At 32.0% G+C, this 9876-nt stretch overlaps 1 pseudogene; it reads right to left on the bottom strand.

Moving 5' to 3' along the window:
• Positions 1 to 1759: 1759 nt before the first annotated feature.
• LOC141489343 (E3 ubiquitin-protein ligase RLIM-like) lies at positions 1760 to 8555 on the bottom strand (annotated as a pseudogene).
• Positions 8556 to 9876: the final 1321 nt, after the last annotated feature.

Genomic DNA, 9876 nt, shown 5'->3' on the forward strand with positions numbered 1-9876 from the left:
TCATATAAAAATTTCCTACTTATATATTTGAAATTCATCATTTTGGAAATGAGTTGTATTTTTATAAACTTGACTCAGTTCTCTGCATAATTGAGAGCTGAGATCTTTATAGGCGAAAACTGATGTATAACAATTTTATTATTTTGATTATTAGCTGTATTTCCCTCCATCATATTTTCTCTTTATTTACAATCACCTGAATATAGTTTTGATTGTTTATATTTTTGGGTTTGAGGGATAGATTTTTTTCAAAATATTTTCTTTTTGTCCTGTTCAGTTCCAATTAGGGTTTCTTGAAATATAACAAAAAAAAAAAAAAAAACTGGCTCTAAAAAAGGAAATAATGGTTTTTAAATAAGTGCAATGATTCTCTGAACCTATTAATTGTGTTTCAGCTAGAGTTGCCCTACTATGCCTTTCCAGATAAATAATTCCAACTTTCATATAATGGTCAGAATTAGCCTCCAACACAAGCCCCTAGTTCATTATTTCAGTTTTAATGGCTTAGAATGAGTGTAATTAGCAAACATTTTCTATTCCGGTAAAAAAAATTTGAAATCCTACCCAGATTGATATTTTTGAGTTACTAAGCTAGTTCTTCTTTTGTGTGAACTATTCTAGTCGTTAGTCTTGGAATGGGTGCTACATCAGAAAAAGTGAGAATGGGAAAATGTTTTAATTTAGTGAGGCCAGTGTCATCCACTGAATAGCAGGTCATTGGCAGTTGTCTTGACTTTTTTCTTGCTGCTGTACTTTGATGAATATGCAGAAAAGAATGAGATTAAAGCCTTTGAAGATGGTTTCATTTAAATCCAATTCATATGCAAGTCAAGACATCAAACTTAGTACTCCAATTGTATTATCTGAAAATGAAGGAAAAAATACAGTAGGTAATTCAATTTTTCTTAAATTATCTTACCTCAATGTATTTATTTATTGCGTGAGTTATTTTTTTCCAATTAGATTGTTCCCCTTTTCTTATATTTAAAAACATTGTTTTTTGGTGCTCATGAAGTTATTAAATTGTATTTACCCAATTTAAGGAGTCATTTTCTTTGATGAGCTTTTGAACATTTTATTTTCCATTTGGCCAATTCTATCTTTTGAGGAACTCCTTATTTCAATGACTTTTGTATTTCTTTTTTTCTTGTCACCATTTCAGAATTTTTTTAGGTTTTTGCAAGGCAAATTGGGGTTAAGTGGCTTGCCCAAGGCTACACAGCTGGGTCATTATTAAGTGTCTCAGGCTGGATTTGAACTCAGGGACTCCTGACTCCAGGGCTGGTGTTCTATCCACTGTGCCACCTAGCTGCCACAAGCAATTCAAAATTTTGAGGAGATGTTATATTTAGTGCATTTTTGTCTCCTTTAAGATTTGACCTTTTCTATTTTTAAAAAAAATTCTTCAGAATTTGTTCTTTATCAACTTGTTGATTTTTTTTATGATTTACTTGCATCACTTTTATTTATTTTTCTAAATTTTTGACTGTTTAAGAAAATGGCATAGATGAGGTCAAGATAGCATAGTAAAGGGAGGAATGTGTCAGTGCTCTCTGTAAAGTCCCTTCAAATACATTTAAATAATGATTGTAATTGTACCATGGCAGAAAGCACTAAAAAAATAGAGTGAAGCAATTTTGCAGCATTAAATAACTTAGAAAACCAGCAAGAAAAGACTGTTGCTTAAGGGTAAGAGTGAAAGACATTTCAGCTCAACACATGTCAGAAAGAAACAGGCCCCAGCTAACCAGGCACAAGTCTAGAAAGACACTGAATCAGCAGCCACAGCTGCTTCCCAAAATCTTAATCCAATGATTTTAAGGACATCAATTACCTAGTTAGAAGAAGTTTATAAGGATTCATATGGCAGCATTGAGACTGAACCCTGTTTCTTTCCCTATTCTCATATCTATATTGGAGCCCTGGGTGGCAATCCCAGGGCTAGGAAAGCATTTAAATCACATTAGCTTGTGGCACAGCAGAAAGAGAACTGTCCTTACAGTTCCAGGGCTGAAAAGACTGGTTGTTATCACTTATAGACCAGAGCAGAGGTGAGGAGATTAGTAAACACCTTTCCTTAGACCATAAGAAAAGACTGAACCTTGGAAAAAATGAAAACTTATAGATCACTAGATGTATCTCTGGAAATAGCAGTGCAAAACAGTTTGGAGTTTTGGATACTACAACCTCAAACCTGGAAGAAGAGTGCATTATCAAAGAGTTAGAAGTTGATAATGTGCTGAGAAAATGAGTAAACAGAAAAATAAATGCCTACCAAGAAAAGATACTATGGTTACAAGAGACAACAAAACACATACTCACAAGCACAAAGGTCCAGTATCCAAAGCCTTCAAAAAAAAAAAATAAGAATTGGTCTCAGGCTACTGAAGAACTCAAAAAGGATTTTGAAAAATCAAGAAATAAAGGTAGAGGAAAATTTTGGAGAAAAAATGAAAGTGATATAAGATTGAAAAATGAGAAAATACCTTAGTTTAAAAAAGACACAAAAATACTGAAAAAAAATGACCTTAAAAGACAAACTAATCAAATGAACAAGAGGTACCAAGGCTCACCGAAGAAAATAATTCCTTAAAAATTATAATTGAACAAAACAAAGCTAATGAATTTAAGAGAAATTAAGAAATAATAAAACAAATCCCAAATAATAATTAGTACCCTGTATTGGAATATTTCATTGGAAAAAATAGCTGACTTACAAAATAAATCTAGGAGATATAACTTCAAAATTCCTAGACTATATTAAAGCTATGATTAAAAAACTGATATTATCTTTTATGAAATTGTCAAGGAAAACCACACTAATATTCTAAAATAAAAGGGTACAATAGAAAATGAAAGAATCTGCTAATCATATCTTGATAGAGATTCCCAAAGGAAAACTTCTAGGAATACTATGAGTGAATTCCAGAGTTCCCAGGTTAAGGAGAAAATATTATAAACAGTTAGAAAGAAATAATTCAAATATCATGGCCCAGTGATAAAAGAAAAACACAATGTTTAATAATTTATACCTTAAAAGATTGTAGGACAGGGGAATATGATAGTCTGTGAGGCAAAAAAAAGCTTGTATTACTAAAAAGAATCAATGACCCAGCAAAACTAACAATATGCTTTCAGTGGAAAATATGGACTTTCAATGAAATAAGAGATTTTTAAACTTTCCTGGTGAAAATATAAGAGATAAGAGATGAGCAAAAAAATTGACTTTCAAATTCAAGACTCAAGAGAAGCATAAAAAAGGTAAACAGAAAAGGGAAATCATAAGGGATTCAATAAGGATAAAACATTTTACAGTCTTACATAGTAAAATGGTGCTTGTAACACGTGAAGGCTTTCACATTTTTAGAATAGATAGCAGCACATGCATGTGGATGTATGCATACATGTGCACATGCATACACATAGATACATGTATGTGCATGTGTGTATGCGTGTGTGCGTGTATGCGTAAATATTCAGTTTCATATGTCTGTGTGTGTATTATATACATGTATGTTTGAGAGAAAGAAAAAATGAGGTATAAGTATGAATTGAATATAAAGGAATGATAACTAAAAGTATAAAATTAAGAGGTGATTGAAGAATGTACTGGGGGATAAGCAAAGGGAGAGGTAGAATGGAGTACATTATCTCCTATAAAAGAGCCAAAGAAAAGATTTTATGGTGAAGGAGAAGAAGGGGGAGATGACAAAATGAGTAAACTTTACTCTCCTTAAAATTGACTCAAACAGGGAATAAAATACACACTCAATTAGATACAGAATTCCACCTTACCTTGAGGGAAAAAAAAATAGGAGGGGAATGGAATAAGAGAAAATGGTGGTGATAGAAAAGGGGTGCAGGTTGGAGAGTGATAGTCAGAAGGAAAGCACTTTTGAGGAGAAATAGAATAAAAAGAGAGCAAAGAATAAGCATGCTGGAAAATTGTATGGAGAGAGATTCAGTTAGGCAATAGTAACTGTGAAAAAAAATTGAGCCAGTTTTCTCTGATAAAGATCTCATTTCTCAAACAAATAGAGAACTGAGTTCATTTTATTATTAAAAAAGAGTCGTTCCCCAATTGCTAAACGATCAAGATACCTGAATTTTTTTTACAAGGTTATCTATAGTCCTAGGAAAAATGTCTTACCTCAGTGATAATGAGGGGAATGCAAATTGAAACTATTATCAGGAACTATCCCATATCTGCTAGTTTACCTAACAGAAAATGGAAAATGTTATAAGAGATGTGGAAAGAAAAGGAAATATTAATACACTGTTGTTGGAGATGTGAATTGAGTTTATCATTTTGTAGAGAAGTTTGGAGGTATGCTAGGTCTGTATACTAAAATAGATTTTTAAAATGTTGAAGACCTTATGTTTACAAAAATATTTATAGTGACTCTTGTGATTGATATGTAGATAGATAGATAGATAGATAGATAGATAGATAGATAGATAGATAGATAGATAGTAATTTCTTGTAGTAAAAATTTGGAAATTGATGGTATATCCATCAATTGGGGACTGGGTAAACAAATTGTCATATGTGATTGTGTTGGAATAATGTTCTCCTAGGGGAAATTATCAGCATGATGCCCTCAGAAAAGACTTGGAAATGTGTAGCTAAGTGATGCAGTTGACAGAGCACTGGCCCCAGAGTCAGGAGTACATGAGTTCAAATCTGGCCTCAGACACTTAATAATTACCTAACTGTGTGATCTTAGGCAAGTCACTTAACCCCATTGCCTTGCACAAAAAAGGTAAAGAAAAGATTTGGAAAGATCTATGTGTATTAATGTAAAGGGAAATATATTGTGTACAAAGTAACAACAATAATTTAAAATGATGAGTTGTGGAAGACTTAACTATTTTCAACAATACAATAATGCAAGACAAACCTGAAGGACTTATGATGAAAATGTCATCCATCTCCAAAGAAATAACTGTTGTTTTTTGATTAGAGATTGAAGCATATTATTTTTAACTTTATTTAGTGTTTGAGATCTCATTTTTATCAAAGTTTCTTTTACAACATGACTTTATAGAAATGTTTTGCTTGATTACACATGTATAGCATATTCAATTGGTTGTCTTCTAAATGCATGTAAGAGAGAGCAAGAGGGAGAATTTGGAAATTAAAGTTTGAAAAATAAATATTATAAATTATTTTTGCACGCAACCAGGAAAACTGTTTTTTTTTCAATGAAATACTAAATAAAGTAGCTGGCTGTTATTTCAAAATAGAAGCTGGAAATGTGGTGAACATTTTTTGTAAGCAAAGATGGACTTCAAAATATTGCATTCAATGCCAATCAAAAAGTGATCATAAAGCAAGTGACATCTGTTTTTGGATTTTGCCCCAAGCTAAAACTCTGAAGTTCAAAGTCCAGATCTCAGTTAGACTATACATACTCAGTTTATATATGTTAAGACTCATTTCTTACAATTTGAGACAAGTAGACTTTTCTGATAAACAGCAATCAATGCAGTGAACATGATATTGAGAACAATAAGGCAATTTTCAAAACTTGTCTTCAGTAAAACAAAAGCATAAGCTTTTCAATGAATTACTCTCACTAAAATTTTTTGCCAGGCATTTTGCTATGTTCTTTTTTGAGTCCTCTTGTTCATCATCTTCCTCATTTAAGAAGAAAACCATATTTACACTATCTATGGACAAAGACCCACTTTCTTAAAATGCAATCAATCTCTGATGCTTGTTTCTACCTTTTATTCTACCACCTAATGAACTTCCTTCATTGTCATTATCATATAATTCAGAATTAATTGTTAAATTTTTATTTCTGGAGTTTCTACTACTACTACTACTACTATTACTACTAGCAGTGTTGCAGCTGTCTCAACTGTCTCAGCTACCACTACTACCAGTTCTGTGTTCTGAAGTGGTGGGTGTTCAAAACATAGATTTAAGGATAGATCACTTGGGTCTTTATCGCTATCACCTTACATGATATAGTTTAATTAAAAAGAAAACCTTACCATCTGTCTTAAAATTGAAATGCAAATGAGGCATGGTGAAAAATGGGGTGGAGATACCACTTAACTAATGGGAATTCTAATAATGCCGACAGGATTTTTTTCTTTATATTTATGTTTTTATTTATTTTTGGTTTTTATCCATATGAACATGTATATTTATATGGTAAAAAAATTATTTCTATACTCCCTTCCTACACCCCTCCACTCAGCAGTGAACAGTCAAGTTATCATTGTATATTTACATATTTGTGATAAACATATTTTAAGATTAGTCATTTTCAGCACCAGGAATTAGTATTAAGGGAAAGAAATACATAAGAGATAATTTTTTAAAGCATTCATCAGATTCTGATTTCTTTCTTTTTCTTTTTTGTTTAATTTTTCTTTTGTTTTTCTTCCTCTGGATAGGAATAACATAGTCCATAGCTGGTCTAATATACATTGTCCTAATAGTTGTCCTAGTTCTCTGAACTATTAAAGGAGTTGATTCCATCACGTTTGTCCATCTCACAATGCTGTTGTTAATGTGTACACTGTTCTTCTTGATTCTGCTCCCTTTGTTCAGCATCAGCTTCTGACAGTCATTCCACACTTCTCTTGGGTTTGACCATTTATGGCTTCTTATGTAACAATAAGCTTCCATAGTATTCATGTACAATAACTTGCTTAGCCTTTCCCCAATTGATGGGCATTCCTTCCATTTCCAATTATTTGCCACTACAAATAGAGCTGATATAAATATTTGGAACATATGTGACTTTTCGTATTTTTATAATTTCTTCTGGATATAGTGCTAGAACTGGAATTACTGGGTCAAAGGGAATGAACAGTTTTATTGCTCTTTGGACATAGTTCCAGATTGTTCTCCAGAATTATTGTATCTATTCACAGTTCCACTAGCAATGCATTAATGTCCCAATGTCTATTCCTATCCTTTGACCATTTATAACCTGGAGAATGACTTATAACCTTATAAATTTGATGTAATTCTCTCTCTCTCTCTCTCTCTCTCTCTCTATATATATATATATATATATATATATATATATATATATATATATGCATATATGTATGTATTAGAAATGAGACCATTATCAGAACTCCTATTTGTAAAGATTGTTTCCCAGCTCTTTATCTTCCTTCTAATTTTGGCAACATTGATTTCATTAGTGCAAAAAACTTTTTAATTTAATATAGTCAAAATCATTCATTGTGAAGTTTATAATGTCTAATTCTTGTTTGGTTATAAATTTATCCCTTTTTCATTTCATTAACTACTAATTTATCTAGGTTATTGCCCTTTATGTCTAAATTCTGTATCCATTTTGAGCTTAAGGGGAGATGTGGGTCTATGCTTAGCTTTTACAATCCTATTTTCCAGTTTTATCAATAAATGTTTTCAAATATTGAGATTTTATCTCAGAAACTGATGTCTTTCATTTTTTCAAACAGCTGATTGTTTTAGTCATTTATTGAAGTTTCTTTTCAGTCTATCGTAATCCAATGATCCATTACTCCATTTCTTAACTACTTGCAGGCAGTTTTGATAACTGCCATTTTATAGTATAGTTGTAGATGTGGTGAAACAATGACACCCTCCTTTATATATTTTTCATCAGTTCCCTTGCTGTTCTTGATTTTTTTGTTGCTCCAGATAAATTTTGCTACTCTTTTTTTCTAGCTCAGTAAAATAGTAATTTGATAGTTTGATTGATATGGCACTGAATAAGTAATTTACTTTGAGTAGAATTGTCATTTTTATTATATTGACTCAACCTAAACATGAGCAAAAGACATTTTTTCCAATTATTTAAATCTTACTTAATTTGGATGAGAAGTGCTTTATAATTATGTTCATACAGTTTCTGGGTTTGCCTTGGGATGACATAAGTTCTTACTCCTGCTCTCTTTGAATGTGAAAATGTGGGCCTGAACTTTCCACATTGTGTTTCATAAGTGAACATTTTATTTGTTGACTGAGAACTTGACTAATTTCTTCTAATTATATTGTTGTCTGTCTATATTCCCCTGGATGAACTCTTCTCACTTGAAGTTCAAAGAATATAGTTGAAAGGTTCTGTGCAGGAGCTAGAGATCCATTATCACTTCTGATTTCTGAAGAACATGATGCCTGAATAACATTTCTCATCTCAGAAGCTGAAAATGAATTGCATTTTCATTTGACAGTACAGTTCCCATATATATAGTTTTCCTTTTTTCAATGTCACATGTTGCCTAGTTCTTGAATTCCCTTCAGTTTCATTTATCACAGAAAAACGCAAAAGTCTAAGACGTAAAATTATGACAACCTCTTTAGGGAAAATCAGTTATTGAAATCAAAGATGACCCACTTCTATCAGTCCTTGCTGGTATTCTCCAATGCTCTGGGTTCCTGATTATTGTCTTTAAGACCTCTAGGAAGAGTTACTTCTTTAGGGAATTCTTGTGCTCCCTGATAAATAGGGACATGGCTCTGAGGGTTTTGATATTACTTGGTCATTTTCAGACTGTTCACTTTCATTCTCTAATTTCGAAGTTTCATTATGGTTCATGTTTATTTCCAAACTGAAAGTGAAATCACCACTATTTGTAGTCCTGCTGACTGTTCTCCAGGATTGATTTCCTCTCTCCATTTCTTTCTGTATTTTTGAAGTCTGTCAGACTAAATAAATCAGTCAGGAATCACTATTATAGAGACATTATTTTTTGATTCATTATTATCAATATTGTTTTGATTTGGAGGACTTTACTTTCTCAAAGTCTTTTCATTAGCATTTCAGTAATATCACCTGGTTTATCAAGCAAATTTTCACCTCACATAAACTTATGTGTTCTTCACTCAGATTATTTACAAAGTAGTAGAAATTTTTTTTCCCCAGATCTAATCAAGCCAACTGATGCTGATGTGCTTCAGATTGATCTATATTTCATGTATCATTAGAATCTTAGCTTTCTATTGTGATGGATGAATTGGAAATTTATATAATTACTATTCTTTTTTTTTTAAAATAGACTATTGGGGAAACTAGGTGGTGCAGTGAATAGAGCACCGGCCTTGGAGTCAGGAGTACCTGGGTTCAAATTCATCCTCAGACACTTAATAATTACGTAGTTATGTGGCCTTGGGTAAGCCACTTAACCCCATTGCCTTGAAAAATCTAAAAAAAAATCGAATAGACAATTGATGTTTCCATGGCTAAATTAGGGTTTTGTAAACATTGCACAGGTTTCAGAGTCCTTCCTTCCAAAGTTCTTAGTGTCAATTTTGTACTTCTTAAAGTAACCATAACTATTTGTTATTGGCAAAGAAATAGATGCATTGGTGGAATAAATTAGGTACATAAGACATGGTAGTCAATCAAAATAGACTCCACCATATTTGACAAAAATTGCAAAATACTATGACAGGTATAAACCATTATCTCGTACTGTATAACAAGAAAAGGTCAGAATGGATATATGCATTAGACACAAAGTGTGACACTCTCATTAAATTAGAGGAAAAGCAAATAGTCTTATCTATAAGATCTATGTGGAAGGGAAGAGTTCACGACCAAACAAAGGATCGACAGCATTATGAAATATAAATTAGTTAATGTTGAGTATATTACATTATTACATTTTCAAAAAAGGTTTTTAGCAAACAAAACCAATACAAACAAGATTAGAAGGAAAGCAGGAATCTGTGAAGCAATCTTTTCAGTAACTACCTATGAAAAAAGTTTCATTTCTCAAATATATAGAGAAGTGAGTCAAATTTATCAGAACACAAACCATTCCTTAATCTCTAAATGGTCAAAAGATATGCACAGGCAGTTTTCAAAAGAAAATTATGGACATATGAAAAAGTTCTCCAAACCACTATTGATTAGA

Source organism: Macrotis lagotis, chromosome 5 (assembly GCF_037893015.1).
Source record: "Macrotis lagotis isolate mMagLag1 chromosome 5, bilby.v1.9.chrom.fasta, whole genome shotgun sequence".
Lineage (NCBI taxonomy): Eukaryota > Metazoa > Chordata > Mammalia > Peramelemorphia > Peramelidae > Macrotis > Macrotis lagotis.